The following is a 19045-nucleotide window of genomic DNA, read 5'->3' as shown; positions in this document are numbered from 1 at the left end:
TTATTTTTTTTCTCGCAATAAGTAATTCGCTCAAACAAACCTTTCTTTCTTCCTCGCCCGATTCCAAAAGCTGAATCAACAAAGGGGCACCAACAGCTACATGGTCCTGCTTGCTTTTAACACCCCAGGGACCCTCAGTAGGTTGTGATCAAATGTTGTTCTAGGGTTCTGAAGGGGTCTGGATGTGTATTTTTTGTTGCATTTTTTTTCCTGTTCTCTGGTGTGATTGTGTGTATTAAACCCCAGCACACCTTTCCAGGCTGTATGGGTTTGGAAACCTTGGTCATGACTGAGAGTAATTGGATAGTGGATGCTGTTGATTCATCTAACAGGATTGGGAAATGTGGAAAACGACCACCTTTGCTTCATTGGTTGTGGCAGTTTTCTTTCCCTAGATGTAGCCTGGGTTTGGATATTGTGGACGGGGGAAATGAAAGAGACAACCTCACTTATGATAGAGTGCCAGTGCAGATTTTAAGTTATATTTTTCAGGCTTAATTACTTTAGTTAGCCATCTATTTGGAGTGATTTTATTATATTTTATTATAATATAAAAACAGTTCATCAAATAAATAAATAATAACAATAAATATATAAATAAAAATAATTTAAAAATCTGTGCAATTATCTATGCAATTTAAAGAACATTTCATCTACATAAATATAGACACTGAGACTTGAAATATTATGACGATTCCTCTGAAGGACTAAGAGACCTCTGAAAGTGGTCCATGATGTCAGACACCAAGGTTTTTAGCTGCAGTTCCTTTCTGGAAACTGTGAGATGCTGATAATATAATAATTCCAACCAACTCTCTTATGGGATCCTCCTCAAGCTTTAAGTGTCTGGACAATACCTCAGACTGTTTCCTTAATGGTCCTTGTATTTATAATTTTTCTTTAGCACTTTGTTAACTAAATCCGTGCTCTTTTTTTTCTTTTTTCCAAAAATGAAGGTTATTGTAGATAAGATACAGTCCACAATCTCTTTTGTGTTTCTTACCATTTTAATTTGTGAAGTCCAGAGGATATGCTTATTGAATAAAGACTGGATGCTAAGAAGACATAACACTGGCAAGTGTGAGCTGAAGCTGGAGTCCAAGTTAGTGAAATTACATCAATATTTTTAAAGATTATTGCCTATTCCTTTCCTTATTGTGTTTGTCTTGCCTGTTTCCTTGTAATGAGATGAAATATGGCAGAGAAATACTTTTTGACAGTAGCACATTTGTTGTGAGGTAAAAGAAAAAGAAAACAAAGCTTTAGATGTGATCTGGGATCTTTCAAGCTGCTTTTATCTAACTTGATCATTATTAATCTAGATGCCCCATATCTCACATAGGCCAAAATGTGTCCTTTGCATTGTATTTTATCTTACGATACTAACTCTTCAAAGTTACAGTAATTTGTCTCAGAGGTAGTATAAACAGCTTTGCATGACCAAAAAACCTTCTATAAAAACAGTATTTTACTGTAAGTATGTCTAAATCAAGACCCTGCAGCTCAGCTTTAAGATGCAAAGCCTGCACATAACTACTAAAAACAAGAGAAATCTTAATGTGGAGCGCTGACTTTGTAAATGCAGAGATCGGGAAAAAACCTGTTCGTTACCTGTTGACATACTGTACATGGTAAGATCGTCAGCGCAAGCAAGAACAACGTCTCTACACAGTCCACAAACTTTATGGGATCCCAACATTTTTTTGTTTGAGCTTTTACATGCAACAGGACTTTATTTCATCGTAGCACAGACAGCTTTAAGACACAAAACGCTCACATATCTTCTGATGATCACGCTGTGTACGGTCACAGTGTTCAGTATTTGCACACAGCACTGTCTTTGGATTTACTCAGTTTAAATCACAGCAGCTAATTAGAAATTATACACACTTCAAATCCAAATCCTATTGCAATCCATTCTATTGCAGTTATAGTTGTTACTTTTTCCATGTGGCATTTGGTTGAATGTTATAATTTAATTTGCTGTATCTAGCAGATTGAGTCTAGTAGTCAGGAATAACCATAAGAAAGATAACATTTAGAGTTCAGCACAACACACCGCTACAACCACAGCGAGAACTGACTCAGTGCATGAACTTGGTGGGTGAGACGAATGGTGTGTCACACTGACCAGAGGTGTCACTTTATGTCTCCCCCCCTCCACACACACATCCGCAGCGAAGTATGATGTCATTGGCTGCCTGTCTGCTAAGCGGTGGACCAGCGCCATGATCACAAGCTGCACGACTCACAGGCTCCACACGAGCCGAGAGAACGAGGAGGAGATGAGGGGGAGGGAGGAAGAGTAAACAGCAGGAAAGGAGAGGAGAGACAACTCCACAGTGTCCTAGACCACAAAGAAATGATGCAGAAACACTGCCAGCGATTCCTCCTTAACCCAGTGTCTGATATCATTTGACTTTTTGAAATTTACACTTGTAGTACAGCACCTATCAGCATAACAAGTGCTATGTAAAGGGCAGTGCAGACAGAGACTGGAGGAGGGGTTAAAATTAATGATGTAACCCATTAGTTTTGCTTTGTACAATACATTTCTGTTGACCTTTTGAATCAAGAAACAAAGCCAGAAAGAGACGATGATTCTGTTTTTTGGCAAATATTTCTGCAGTCAAGAATGAACTATGAAGCTGAACTTCTGTTGCCAGTATACAGTAAAAACAACCAAGTATTTGTATGGAGCCGTGGAAATGCCTATAAAGAGGTTAAAAAAAGAAGCACAATAAAGCATGTAAAACGAAGAAGTGACACTGTACAGTAATCACCTGTCAGAGATACAGCCCCAAGATCTCAACAGAACAGTGAGGAATGGGAGATGTGACAGCAGAACTAAGTGAAAGTGACCAAAAATCACATTATTACTGAATTTGCAAAAAAACAACACATCTGTCTTTAAAAGACTATGTAGTAAACCACTTCTCTGGAGGGGAAACAACACAAATCATAGCCTGTATGATGTAAAAGATGTCACTGTGACAGCCACCATTATTTTTATGAATGGGTTCAATTTTTGCAAAACTACTCTTAACATACTATCTGGTGGGATAATTTGTTTTCATACACTGTATTTCCAAAAGTCTTCACTCACCTATTCAAATCATTTAATTCAGGTGTTCCAATCACTTCCCTGGTCACATATGTGTGACATCAAGCACCTGCTTCTACACACAAATAATCCCAGGAGAATGGTACGTATTTGATTGCACTATGCCAAATGTAACGTTCTTGTGAGTGAATTTGACCTTTGACCTTTGACCTTGAGCTTTTATGTTAAACCTCTGAGGTCTACCCATAACCTCAGCCTAGCCCTATATTTTGGAGATATATTTTGGCAAACACTGACTCATTATGTTTGGTTTAGTTAGGTTTTGTGTGTTTTACCCCTTCTCCTGTTTTTGTGGGCTGATCAGCCACTATTTAAGTTTCCCCTTTGTCTTGTTAAGTTAGGTCAGTTTGTATGAATTATCAGTTGTGTTGTCAACTTTGAGTGGAGTTTTGTTATTTTGACCTCTTTTATGGGCCCAAGATTTTGATTCTTTTTGCATGAGTTAACCAATTATGTTTTTTGGGTTAAATAAAAAATCATTTTTTTGGATTTTAACCTGTGCCTAAGTTTCCTTCACTGCTCGGTCCATCACACAGACATATACAGAAAAACAATATATACACATGTACACATACTTGCATTTACAAATACGAATATATATGTAAATACAGACACGTATGTGCTCAGACAAAACAAATGACATGAAATGACAATTATTAAGTCTGAAATGGAGGAAGAAGTATAACATACTTATTAATCCCTACCACATGCTCAACATTCTATTGAATCCCACTATTCATTGTTACCCCTAATTCCCATCATCACTTACCCCACACAATAAACAAGGAGGACATGTGTAAACATAGCTACAGTGACAGATATAATTTAGATACAATTTAGCATAGTTATATATACAATGGGTGATCAACTTTATCAGTTTCATATTCTTCCAAAAGCAGTTTTCAAAACATCTTTATGAACTAATGCTTGAACATTGCTGTAGGACCACAGTTAAACTGTTCCACAGTTTTACCCCACAAATGGTAACACAAAAGGTTTTAACCTTTGTCCGTGCTTTAAGAGTCTTCAGATTTAATTTCCCCCTCAATTCATAGTCCCCTGGTAACATTGTATCTGGCTTTGTACATAATCTTTGCAGTTTTATATTTTATAAGATCCATAAACTTCAGAATTTTTAATTTCAAGAACATAAGGTTAGTGTGGTCTCTAAATCCTGCTTTAGTAATCATCCTGATTGCTTTTTTCTGAATTTTACATAATGGTTGAAGTGAAGTTTTGTATGTATTTCCCCAGATTTCCACACAGTATGTCAATATAAGTGAACAGTAAAGTACCCGGAGTGATTTGGAAGGCAAAAAATGTTTAGCTTTACTCAGTAGAGATGCTTCTTGACAGTTTAGCTTGTATATGCTTTATGTGAGGTCTCCAGCAGATTTTGTTGTCTATTATCACACCCAGAAATTTTGTATGAGAAACTTGCTGTACTTCAACATTATTTATTAACAATTTTGCTCCAACATCTTTTTTTACAATTTCCAAATAACATAAATGTAGTTTTTTTTCTTTCAAATTTAGTGATAACTTGTTTCTGTCAAACCATGTTTTCAGTTTAATCATTTCTTGTGTGACAATTTCCAAAAGCTGCTGTGAATTCTCTCCAGCACAAAAAATATTTGTATCATCTGCAAATAAAATAAACTGTAATATATCAGATGTTTTACATATATCATTGATGTACAGGATAAACAGCACCAACTGTGCATTGTCTTTGATCTATATTGTTGGTGATATTTTCAATTAGTTCCATTAATGCCATGGATGTTGATCTATTTGGTCTGAAAACATACTGACTGTCCATTATTATTTTATGTTTATCTATAAATTTGTCAAGTCTATTAATGAAAACTTTTTCCAGTATATGGGGTATGTCATGAGATGTCCTGTTTTTTTCCTATTTCGGTCCTTGTAATTTTTCAGTTTATTCTGTGTTCAAACTCAACACTGGTTTTATCGTCTTAATCATAAATGCACAAACTCCTAATGGAGACAAACAGTGCAAGAGCAGACAACAGTCTGATAACACCTCTGAAGGTGACAGCTGTCTAAAGAGCCTCTGTTTGGTGGAAACAGATGCCTATCTTAACCTCTTAGGGTTGTGCGTATGAATTCACACACATGCAGACATCATCACATATGCAGACACCCGTCATCTGTGCTCTATACTTGCGTGCGATGTGAGACACTTGCTGCCGTGCTGACAAGGAGGACTTTCAACCTCTGCATACTTTACACAAACCTGCAAACTGTCCTCTTCATCAGCTTGACTGACAGCTCAGAAATGCTTGGGTTTCTTGACGTGTTCTAAGTCGCAATTGGTCAGATAAACAACTCTCAGAAGCAGACAGCATGCATCTTGTAAGGCAAGGAAATAGAAGACAGCAAGTGAGTTCTGCAGACAGACCACTGGCTTTATCTGTCTTTGTGTGTCCATTCCATTAGTCAGGCCATTAGTGAAACAGATAACAAGAACCTTCCTTTTTTTCTCTCCGAGTGAATGTTTTTTCTGACTTTTTCCTTTCATTAGAAAATACAACATTTACTTTTTCAGTCTTGTTTGTTAATTAAAAAATGTATTTCTAAAAAAATAATACTACCTTGACATTTAACACACAGGAACAGGCAGACAAGCAAAGTCAACTCTTCTATTGGCAAAAAGTAATCAGACTGAATGTATCAAGTGTGACCTCGTATTGTACTGCAGGATTTGGCTGCACAATGACTGGGAACGTGATGCTTGGCAACTCTTATCATTCCTGTCTGTCAAACACAGGAATACTCACAGCCTGTGGGGACGGCTGCCCGAAATTCTCTGGAGAGGTCTGCTGTTGGCTCAGACTCTGCAGGTTAGAGATCTCACAAGAGAGAGGACGGCAGAGGAACTGAATGGGGTACTTTATTATTGTTGATTTTAGTTAAAGAATTACACCTGTCCATGACTGAATAAAACATAATGTACAGGTACAGTGATGAATGATACATTTTAGTAGAGACAGGAGGTAAAAAGTACTCTAACCTGACCAGCTGTGATTGTTTGTCCATGAATTAGAGAACAGGACAAATAGCAGAGATGCTTTTGATGTTGAGATGTTGAAACACGAGTACACAATCTTTTCAGTTTTTAGCATGATTTTTACGACATATCAGTACAGAAGGTCACAGATTCACAGAGGGAAATGCTGCATCAGCTTCAGAAAGATGATACTTCCTGCACTTTTTCTCTTCCTATATCAGCACTGATGTGGCAGTTTTGGGTGCAATACTGAGGGGTGACACCTATTGTTCAGGAGAACACTACAGGTCAGCTTCCCCCACGACCTGGCCCCGGATAAGCAGAAGAAAATTGATGAATGGATGGCGACTTCTGGGCGAAGGCTACGGACAGTGTGAAATGAAAGGTGGAACCATAAATGCTGGCAATATTACTGCTAAAGGTTATAAACTGTCAGATAGGACGGGATGTACAAGGAGTAACAGGGAAAAGGTGCACACAGTTGGACTATATGCTATAAAACATGGCAAAGCTAAAAGAATCTGGAGATTTTAAGGTGGTAGCAGGGGAGGATGTAGTGAGGTGCCACCAAATAGAATCAGTAGTAATGAGGAGGGTCATCAGAGTGAACGCAAGAGGCAAAGGCAAAGGCTGTTAGGGAGTAGTTAAGACAGACACTGCTTGGTATGTGTATCCACTGCAGAAAAAATGATGATGGTGTTGGCTAGAAATGTGCTTAAACGGTACATGTACCATCTAAGACAATGCACGTATAGTTTGAAGAAAGTACATTTTCATGTTCCAGTATTGCCATCCTTCACAGTTTGACCTCATTCCTCTCTTCAGATTAGAAGTAAAATCTCTAGTTCATTATTTCACAGTAAAGCCAACTGACATAAAGCTTAGTATCATTTAACAGTCATCTATATCAAATCATATAAACAGTGGATCAAAACTCAGATACCTGTTCCAGCGCCCATTTCATTTTAATTAAATTTCCAAGGTGTGTTAAAAAGGAAGCACAGTGTACATATACAGGAAATTATGAAATTTGATTGCTGTCCTGAGCACTAATCGAAGAAAATATATATTAAATAGTTGCCAGACAACTGGCTCAGGTAAAAATCTAAATATGAATGTTAGTATTTCGTCAGGTGAAACCTTTAAAAATATGACCCTCAGTGCCATGTTGCATTTGGCATAAGCAACATTTATAACAAAAGGAAGAATCTGAGCAATGCATAGTGAAGCTTATTAATCCCAACACTGACCACTTTCACAGTGAGCAGTATTGGGATGAATCATCCCAATGTGGGTGAGTCACAGTGAGTGAGACCTGATTTAGACTTCTGCTGGAACTCTACATCATAACTTACAATGGCTTGGAAGTTTACGGCATAGATTTCCAGCATGCTTAAGTCAGATTAGTCCTTTGGTACAGCACGTCAGAGTGTTTTGAGTCTGAAAAAAGGAAAATGGTTGGAGGATGGGGCAAGACCAAAACTATTGCACCTGTATCAATGAACTTTTTTGAAATGATTGCTTCAAAGGTAGGACCGTTCACAGTCAGCTGCAGTCTTCAAAGGAACTTTGTTGCATCAAGACACCAATAAAATGGCAGTAATATTGAGTTAGCCTGCTATCAGCCTGCTTTCAGTTTGTGAATGAATGTGGTCAAGTTGACAATTACATGTAATCTGTGTGTGATAACATGACTAACTAAATCAGCAAAATTGCAAATTTGTTGCCTTCTGTTGAAACTCATATTCTACAGAAATTCACAGTAGCTAGTTACATTCAGAGTCGACAGAACATCATAGTTTCCTCCAGAGATAGCGACACAGTTGCTGTAGGAAGACGACTTAATTACAAAATGACATAGGTGTGATTGCCTAGGCAACCTTTGTAGTAGTAGTAGTACACATGATGTTGAGGGTTTTTTCATGCTCAACCACTGGGTGGCCACCTCTGGATCAACGGTTACAAATTCAATGCAATTATGTTGCAGCTGCATATTTTTCCAGGTCACAAAGATGGTTGCCATCCTAGTTTTACTCCAGTGTGACAGAACCATTAGATAATTACAGACAGAATGGTTGAATTCTTAAAGTATCCCTCGTCAATATGTTTTGTACAAAGGGCACAGGCACTCTCCATTCCACGTTCAGGACCAAATGATAAAAAAATTAGACTAGGTGATACATAATGGAAACTGTCAGATAGCATTTTTGAGTAAAAGAAGGATAAAATTTGCCTAAACTAAAAATAAATCCTTGAGGTTTTAAGTGTTAATGCCATTTATGCCAAAATGTGGTGGATTAGAGTAAATGCTTTGACAAAAAGTTATTTTAGTAACAATAGAACAATGTATAAAAAAGATGGATATATAAATCCATTGCACTCAAAATGACGTTGTTACATTTACAAGAGTCTAACTTGTAATTTGAACAAAAAATGTTTCTATGGTCAACGTAACTAAATCATGCAGGATCTGCATGAAATTTATTTATTAATTTATTCTTGTCGAGTTGGACTGAACTGCAGAAAAGAAGTTGATAAGCTGGAATAACAGAACTGCATAATCCTAAAATCCTTTCCATTATTTTTTATGTTCATTTAAATAATAATTTTTTAAGTGTAGTTTGCGAAGTCCTATTCTAAAGCCTCAAGTTGAGCATTTCCACTGTCACCATTGTTAAAGTCATGAGTGAGGTGCAAATTTGATTAAGAAACTGAGGGACTCTGCACACTCATAAGGTTTCAGTCACACAGGCTTATACTGGTCGGACACTCTGTGGCAAGCTCTGGTCAAAGATGGTGCCGCACCAAAAACCTCCTTGTTATTTCTTTGGTCGCTAGCAGATTACTTCACTCACACATTATATTGCATGGAAGATGCCAGGCTGAATCTGAATGCCTGAAAAAAAGGGAGGTTTTGGAGGAGCCTGGTCAAAGTCTGGACTTAAATATAATTAAAATTCTTTGGCATTACCTTAAATGGATGATTTAAAAAAAAAACAATGGGACTGAATTAAACAATTCTACAAAGAGTGGGCAAAATTCCTTCACAGCGATGTAAAAGATTCATTGAAATTATTACAAATGATTGATTGCAGTTCTTGCTGCCAAGACTGGCATGGTCCGATTGCCATCTTAATGGACCAAAGTTGCTTTGAAGACGACAAGTGGTGGTGGCGGATGTGGCCTTTGAAGCAACTGTTTCATAGGCAACAATATTGCAAGATTGTATATGATGGCAATAATTTTGGTAATGCTGCAGTTGTGACTGTAGCATTACCACTGAAACAATACTTCAAGGAAATACTGTGAAGAAACTTTCAACCCTGAAAAGTGGAGCTAGTGTCACTAAAGCTAATACTTTGACATTGTAAAAGCTCTGAAAACATAATTTCTCAGTCGGCTTGTCACTGTGACTACTAGGATCCAACACCAGTAAAAGAGCCCCTCCAACAAAAATATCTGGCTCTCCGACATAAGCTAAAGTTTCAAGTTCTTGTTTACATAAAAACTTACACATGCTTATGTTACGACCCGGCTCAAAGGCTGTAACATAAAAAAAAAGAAGAGAGATGAATACCAGAGTGTTAGTGAGACGAGGTTTCATCTTAAAATGGCTGGTGCCACCAAGGCAAAGACAAGTGAGCTCCCCGGGAAGCTTGCCTCAGGTGTGCTTTTATCCACAGCTGACTAGGTGTGGCCAATTAGCACCAGCTGAACACATTGAGATGATTAGGGGCTGCAGGGACGTAACACTTATGCACAAACGTACTGCTGATTAAAATGTACATACACTGGCTATAATACAATAGCTCATGTATATCCCAATAAACATGACCTCTTCAAATCTAATACTGCCTACTCTCTAGTTTCACAGTGTAACACAATCATATCACATCACAATCGATATATAATCAAAGATATATTAACATACACTGCAGTACCTTAGTCAGGCTAATCATAAAAATGTGATCAACATACATGGAAAACAAGGAGTCCCAAGCCAAGTCTAAAGATCCAAGACATTACAGAATTCATTGGTGAGATTGCCAAACGTCTCAACTTTAGCCTTGTCTGTCCAAAGGCCACCAAGAGATATGAGTGACATGGAATGAAGGAGGTATACCTTCATACACAGCAATCCATGTGGATAGGTAAGTGGTATCGTCCTCACAAATCCAATCTAACCACTTGCAAATAATTGTGCAGACAGTCTGCCTTAAAGATTTGATTTTAGAAACAAATCTGATTTGGCAGCAAAGCCCAAATGTGTTTAACCTCTGTCAAACTTAATCTTTCTGTCACGTTTCTGTTTGGCAGTTGCACTTTGCAGTTTTGAGTCTTCTAGCTCTACGAAACAAAAGACTTAACAGAAAGATGCTGTTTGACAAAACATTTGTTTCTCCATATTTTATTTGTAACACCTGTTGAACATTTGCCATCTGACATAAATCTTAAATTCAAAACCGAACAACCTAAAAAACCCACTCTTCAGCTTAAGATCTTTGTGGCCTCAAAGAAGAAAAGAACTCACATTCAAACAAGCCCACATACTGAGAGAGAAGTTGTAAAGTAAATTGCTTGTAATTTATGGAAAATTAGCTTTTTATATGGAGATTCTTCGCTGTCCATCAACGCACTCAGAATTATGGCATATGTATTCTTAGTAAGCCTGTGAATCACTCTGTTCATTAAAAGGAATCCTTTAGATTTTTTTAATGTTTTTACTCCGATTTGAGTCAATGTTGCAGTGTCCATTGGGCTGTATTCTGGGAGAGCACAATGTGTTTCTATCATCCACAGCATGACCTTAATCACAACCAGGTGCCGCACATTCAAATTAACATATGGTTCTAACTTTCCTCCTATTTTGACAAATGCATACCTGGGTTGCTGACTAGTAAAACCATAAAATGAATTCTTCTTTTTTATTATTCACAACACAAGGATGGCGGGGGAAGCAAGGTGGAACAGAGCTGAGAATGATTTCACCTTGCATGCAACCCTCCTCTGCTCGTGTTGTGCACCTTAATACATGACTGTGATCACAGTTATTAGAAGCAGGACCTTTTGTACTTGGCTGATCCAAAATCTTTTTCTATTTATTCATAATTTGGGGTTATAAGTTACATTTGTAGTGGGCATTAACAGACTAGAAGAAAGACTTTAATGTGATATTTTCATGATCTGCGACTGCAGTTAAACAGATGGATTCGTATGTTCAACAAAAACAAACCTACAGTCTACATTTTTGCACTTGAGGACTGCAAATATCACTGAGAGGTGAAAGGTTTGCATGTCAATACAGGAATGTGGCGTCAGTGCAATGTATATAGCAGGTTCCTATTCATCAATCTTCCATACTATAGTGGGCACAATAGGTTTAAGTTTTAAGTAAGTAGCTTTTCTACCAGTTCCCATCAGTTAAAGGAATATACAAAGTCTTTGTTTACTCACAAACCTGGGCAAGACAGTTATATCTAGTATGTTCCATACTAAGACAAGAGGGTTAAGTTCCGAGTCCCGTAACACCTCAAGCCCTAAACATAATTGACTGTTCACCAGTTATAGTCCTGAAGTCTTGAGTCCCAAGCCATGATAGTTAGACAACATCAGCCTGAAGAGTAATGCAACAAAGTTGCCAGATCAAGACAGTGTAGAGTCTTGAAGCACAGTTCAAGGCAAATAAGGCAAAGCAGTCCAGTCTCGAGTTACAAAGCAAGCTAAGGTGGTTGGATTCTGTTTAGATCCTGTTTGGACCATGCTGACATAATCACACCTTGATGCCCTAAAATCCAGAAATGGGAGTGTGGAAAAATCCCAGTAGATTAACAGTTTCTGAAAAACTCAGACCAGCCTGCCTGGAACCAACAATGATGCCACATATGTCACTTGAATCATCTTTCTTCCCTATTCTGATGCTTGGATTGAACTTGTCCATGTCTTGCCCATGTCTACATCTCTAAATGCAATAATTTAATGCACCTTGACTGGACGATTAGATATCTGCATTATCAAATATATATTAGGTGTACCTAATAACATGGGAGACGAGTGTATATAGTTATAGCAAGAGCCAAGTTCAATGTTAAGACAAGTCAAGAAAGTCCAGTCCCAGTCAAGACAGTTACATCCAGAGTCACATCCAACATCAGAGGAATTACAGGAATTATCTATTTTACATTAATACGGCAATGTTACCTCTTCACCTCTGTCACAGACATTTGGCAACATGTTTGTTTATGGGTGAGAGGATGTGAATAGTTCCCCATTTGCCATGACTTCATACAGAAAAGGTAGTAACAGTCCAGGTAAATGGTTTGTGTCTGCACCTTTCAAGCTTGTAAAAACGTTATCATTGTACAGTAGTCACAATAGACACAGACTAGCAACCACTGATTAGAGGAATCACAGAGAGTTAGTTGGACAAATTTCTATATGTAGCTTTCTGTTGTTGTTGTTTGTCATTTACATTTTCTCTGGTCTTGTGCTTGCTTGACCAAAGCATTACAGGATGTTTTTATTTCTTGTCACAGTTGTGAGACACCAGAACTTCTTTTCCTCCAGTTTACTTTAGGAAGGTGAAACCCCATCTACTGGATCTTTAAAAAATGTGCACAGTCATTAATACACAGATGCAATTTCTCTCATCCAAAGACACATGGTAATATCCTAAACCTGGTATCCACAGGTCCCTCAGAAAAACACTGTATCCACATTTGGCAAACAAGCGCTTCCTTTCAGTATTGTGTTGTTGTCTTTCTGCATGCTGTGAGTGATGTCGGTCCTCATTTGTGGACTTGTGGGCCAACACCCAACCATGAAACTAATGTGAACCCCAATTGAACCTGGGATAATCTGCTATTGCATGGTCATCGCAGGTCAGCAAACTGTTGCCCCAGCTTTGTTTAGCTCTTAATTTTCCCTTATATCTACAGCAAATGTAATGAGTGCACATTTACAATTAACGCCTTAATTCAAAATTTAGCCCAGTAAAATAAATCTAAATTCTGAAAACTAAGAGGAATGGAGCAAATGCTCAATTTTGTCCATTTTATCCACATTAATTAGTCTGTACTTTAGTCTTGTAATGATTAGTTTTGTAAATTTTCTTTCAAAGTGAGAAAGCGATCAGAAGGGTTTGGCTTTTTCACTGTTGAGCTGCAATTCTGTTCATGCCTAACAGACTGTCAGGCTGGGGGTCATCTTACATTAAAATCAGAAACCCATGTGGCAGCTTTAAACTGCCAATGAAAGCAGTAGAAGATGACTAACAGCCCCTGGAAGTGCTGATGATGACAGACGCATGTGGATAAAATTATAGGATGGACTAAGATGTCTCCTTTATTGATATTTATACCAGGGTGTCCAACTGTGTTATTAAAGGGTTTGAGGGCAAAGGGGTTGTGAAAACCATTAAAACACTTCCCTGAAGTCAAAGAGGTCCTTCGGGAATTCATGGCACTTTCACTAATATGAATGTACATGTGATCGATATCTGAGAACGATCCCTTCCTTGCATCCTTTCTCTCGAGTCTGGAATGCCCTCCTGTTCTCGCATCTAAGCCGTGAGCCGGATCAGAGCTGTATATTGTGTTACTGTTTTCATTTCTACCACATGGATTTCTAGCCTTGGTAAAAATTCACCACCCAAAGCTCTTGTATCCACAATACAACACCTGGAAAAAGAAGCTCTTCATTAATCTCCACAGCCCCTAAAAATCTGTGGTTTTAAAGCACTCCTTTTTCCAACCCACATGTGAAGCGGCACAGCGGCTGGTCGGCAGAGCCTTTGTTTTAGAATAACTCTGGGTTATTTTCAGGTCATTGTGGCTGAGTGGTTTCTTAATTGAATTTCTAAGCGTTTTGTTTAATATGCCACCGTTAAGAGCTTTAAAAATAGCTCAGTGGATGCAATGACCTAATCTTTTCCGGATTTTTGGAGAGATAGATAATCCTGGATGGTCTTTATCACTCCTGCTAACAGCTGATGAATGAGTAATTACAGAGAACCAGCGATTAGATCAGTATCAGTGTTGTTCTTCATTTAAGAGTGCTAAATCATGTGGTGTTGCACTGATTACTTATATCTCTATAATGCAGTTTTATAGGACGCTTTCCCTCTCTTACTTGGTGTACTGTGTTACCATATCCTTATAAATTCAAGCAAAGCTTTTAAAGATTTGGACCGAAACAGCCTGGTATCTGTGCCGACTGATGATCGAGGGCACTCTTTTAATTGCTTGCTTTCATGAAGACTAACAAATAATGAAAACTTTGAATAGAATTTTCTGAGGTAAGCCCTTTAATTCCTTCTATATTACATTTGTCCTTACTCATATCCACAGCGCATATTAGTGACAATCATGGAAAGTTTAATAGCCGCCCAGCTGAGTTTTTGTTTCCAGTGGACAGTAGCTTCAAATCTGAAAATCCTTTTCATAATACTAGGAGCCATGAAATCATAATAACATCTATCCTCCCTCTCGAAAACTGTCCAAATGTGAGTCGGCCAATGAGATTACACAATATCGTTCCTCTTGCTGCCTAAATATGGAACCACTGTGTTTTTGATGTTCAATAAACAATCATATTAAATGTTTGTGTGGAAGATGCAAACGAATCAATCATCTTTTGATAAATCATTTAGGAATACGTTCAGATACATTGCAGCCATTAATTTAAATTATTTTTCATAATTTAGATTTGATATGAATCTTTTTTTGTTCACAAGATTTCAGTTCAATTTTATTCATATGGCGCCAAATCACAACAACAGGGTCGGCTTTAGCTCAGGAGGCAGTGCAGCTCATCTACTAAATCTACATCTCAGAAAGTTGGTGGTTCAATTCCTGGCAGCTCCAACGCCGATGGATGCTCCCTGCTTCATCCACTGCAGTGTGAATATTTAACAGAAAAGCACAGCAAAAGTGTAGAGGTGAGTGGTTTATATTGAGTGCTTAGCAGCAGAAGCAGTCCATTTACTGTCCAGTAAGGGAACTAAACCTACACTGCTAATCAGATTCCACAACAAAAGACTTCCAACCATGTCAAATTTAATCATTTCATTATGGTTGTGCTGTATAACAGTTATTTTCAGTTTGTGTTGTGTATGAAATACGATACAGTGCTTCCTTGCTGTTTGTAGGTAGAGTAGTTCTTTACTGTGATAAAGCAAATAAAAGGGTGTTTTTATTAAAACAAGGTTGATATCAGGACACATACCATTGTTTCACCATGTCATAGCCCTACTTTGGATTTTATGGCTCATAACCAAAACCCCCTGTAGAGAATATGAATGAGGTTCTCAGTCATCCAGGTCATCGTAGTCTAAGGAGCTTGGAAAGAAAAGCATCTGGACTCCTTTAAGTTTCTTGAAGACGTTTCACCTCTCAGCCAAGAAGCTTCTTCAGTTCTAGGAGCAACTGGTGGAGAGTCCCCCAAGAGGGGACACTCCCCTAAGACGGTCATGGACCCCTCTATTCTTTTTGGGTCCTCGCCCTCAGTTGTGGTATAGCACGTTACCTACAAATGGGAAGGTCAGTGGATTCCTGACTCTTCCAGCTGTATACCAAAGTATCCTATTGCCCCTCATGCATCCACACAAGTTTGTAGCAAAACACATGACATTAAACAACACCTTACACAATTACATTTGTTCCCTAAACCTACATTTCTGGCAGCAGAAAAAAAGCCGTGAAAGCAACACTTTTATAAATAAAAAGAAACTTATCAGCAAAACTATTTACATAATGATCAAATGCATTGCTGCATTAACTTTTATTTGGAATTTGGTCTCTGCCAAAAGAAGGCCAAATGTCAATGTTGTTATTTTTGTTGGCATTTTTAGTTCTGCTTTGTTCTCCACCAACTCTCAAAAGCAGGCCCTGTTAAACATTTGAGTTTTCCCAGATCCACTGCTTGCATGAAGAGTGATAATTCTGGGATAATAATGGGTGAACACTTCATGTAGCCATAAAATCCATTGTTAATATAGCAGTAATAATTCTAGCACCTTTAAATATGACTATAGCAACTTTAAGTGAGCGATGAGGCAGTGACTAATACCAAAACTGCTATCAATGAAACACACATCCTGACAATAAATGAATAAATTCATCTCTAAATTCAATACAAATTTACAGAACACCACTTTGTGCCATTATAGGAAAAAAATAACAGTTTCTCAGTTTCACAAAATTTTGGTCTTGCACAGTATCTGATGATTACTGTATTATCTTTTAAAATTTGTATACACTGCCACTTTGTAACTAACCAGAGGAATGATGTGCGCTCGAGTGTCCTGAGAACAGCTAGTTTGTCGTCAAGCATCATAGAAATACAGTGATGTGTTGTTAATCACTTGTCAGGGATTGAGGGTAGCACCAAGACACACACTCACAAAGACATCAGCATGAAAGCTAACAAGGCCACGTTTCACTTCACTGGAAGAGCACTGTGACTAAGAGCTGCCCGCTCTCCACACAAGGGTCTGCCATCTCTCTACACTACAACAGCCGTGCCTGTATTTATATAAGCTGCAAAGCAATTTTAACTGTACATTCCAGATAGGTGAACAGCGCTTGGCTCAGGAAGATGGATATTTCAAAGCTTGCAAAGAAAAAAAAATTAACGGTCAATGTCCAGTCAGAAAACTTGGCACAAGGAGGTGCAACAAAAGTAACTGAGATGTATTTATGCGTCTGAGCTCACAGAACCCTGGTACACCTTTCCATACGTTGTACTGTAGTATAACTAAATATGAAACCAATTACAAACTTGGGTCGGCACTACAAACACAGTCAATTCAGGGGGGTGTTCTTTTTATTTATCATTCTCCTTGAATACAAGCATTTATTTCATAATCTCCTTTTTGGTTTTTCATCACGTCACACAGACTGGTTTGATAAATAATAAATGTGTTTACAGCCCGTGCAAACTGAGGTAATATTTGCCCACAGAAAATGTTCTATCCATCAACTGATTCTTGTTTCGGGGCCTGTTGCTCTCGGCTTTGCTCACATGATAAATGAACATCTGAGTAATTTCACGGATGAATTAGGAGCTAGAAACAATAGCAGAAAAAAATGCATCGGCACACATTCCACCTGTTGCCTGATGTAAAAAAGAAAAGAAAGAAATGCTGGTTTTTGTTATGGTGTTGATGTTTCATGCTGATGGTGGTTAAGATAGAAAGTCTGGCAGAGCTGCAGAAAATGCTTTTGATAATGAGAATAGAAAGGCAAACATTTCTTGTCTCCCTCAAACCAGAGTGCAATTAACAGAACATGGAGCTCTTATCATGTCTCCGCTAATGTCCGTTCATTACAATCACTTCAAACCTTTGTGTCTGCTAACCTAAAAGTTCAAACTTTTACCTGCCGGCATGGGGTTTGCATGATTGTCTATAATCAGAAAAAAAGCTAATTTTCTCTGATGAAAATGATTCAGTCAGTTTAAGGGCACAGCACTACAAAAACAAGCTAGCAGAGCAGGGCTGATGTTTAACTGCGTGAAATGATGAAGTGTCGGGCTGATCATGTCTATCAGCATCACTGACTAATCTCCTCCAGATGAGAGTAATCTGTGTAACTCTGGCCACCATCAAATCAGTGTGGAATCCACTCAGCTTTCAGGGAAGAAGGTGCCGCACGAACAATCCAGACTGGAGCAATAACAGTTGTTTTTTTTACTGCAGGTGTTTGAGACTCTCGAGCTGCCAAAGAACCCTCTTACCCAGTCGGACCTCTCCTCAACTCTTACCTCACTAAATGAAAAGAGTGCTGCCCAGATTTGTATCAGACAGATCTGTGTTTTCATATTAGACCCGGTGAAGAATTACAGCCGTGCCGGGGCCACCTTTGACTGAGGAAACACACTGCTGCTAGCAAAGAAGACTGGTGAAGTCTGACTGCATGTTTGCTTACAATGAGCATGCAGGAATTTATCTACAAGGGTACAAACCAATTCTCAAATGCACTTTCTGAGAAACTACATGAATGTGAAAACATGAAGCCAAAAGGAACACTGCCCATTCTACAAGGAGCGAGCCTTCGAAGTGTAAGTGGGCAGCAGTACAGTAGTAACACCTCTAATGGCAAACTTGTGTTAACAATGCCATCATGTGGACTCTTACACATCTTTGTAAGCAGTGGACACTGATGCCTTAGTGTTAACACAAATGCAACTGAGCAAAAAAACATCAGGGCAACTGCAAGTTTCAATCTTGCAGTTTCTAAAAGAGGCAATTTATTTCCAAGTTACTGTTTTATCTGACACAAACACACACACACACACACACACACACACACACACACACACACACACACACACACATGCGCGCACACACACGCAGGTGCCAGTTTTGTGTAGGCACACTATAAATTTCATCTTCTTGGAATGAGAAGAAATATCATCCCATCCTCCACGTTGGTTTGCCACTCCTTACTCACAGCTGTAGTTAGTTTTCCGTACTGGGAAGTGACAAGGCCAGATCCTGGAAGTGTAGCATCAGCTATACTTCCATTCACAAGGACAGAAGCCAGATAGCAAATCATTCATTCAAGTCGAACGTGTACCATGTTTTTGACATGCACCACTCGTAGCTGTAATGAGCCTTCCTAGTGGGGAGAGACAAAATACTACAGCTGCATTTTTCTTGGATCTGCACATTATTGTCACTCCCCACTCGCTGCCGTGGTGAGTTTCCCTTGTGGGGAGTGATGAGGTAAGAGTCTACAAACTAAATCTAGTCTACGTTCAGCAACTGAGTCTGCACATCACGGTCACTCCCCACCGACTGCTGGATGGAGCTTTCCTTGTAGGGAGGCAAAACTGAACATTTTTTACATTTGTAACTTTAAAATGTATATTTTACTCACAACATAAACAGA

This window comes from Copadichromis virginalis, linkage group LG8 (assembly GCF_057382275.1).
Source record: "Copadichromis virginalis isolate Kocher_CV1m ecotype Utaka linkage group LG8, C_Virginalis_male_GT1.1, whole genome shotgun sequence".
Classification (NCBI taxonomy): Eukaryota; Metazoa; Chordata; class Actinopteri; order Cichliformes; family Cichlidae; genus Copadichromis; species Copadichromis virginalis.
Note: the sequence above shows the minus strand (reverse complement) of the source record.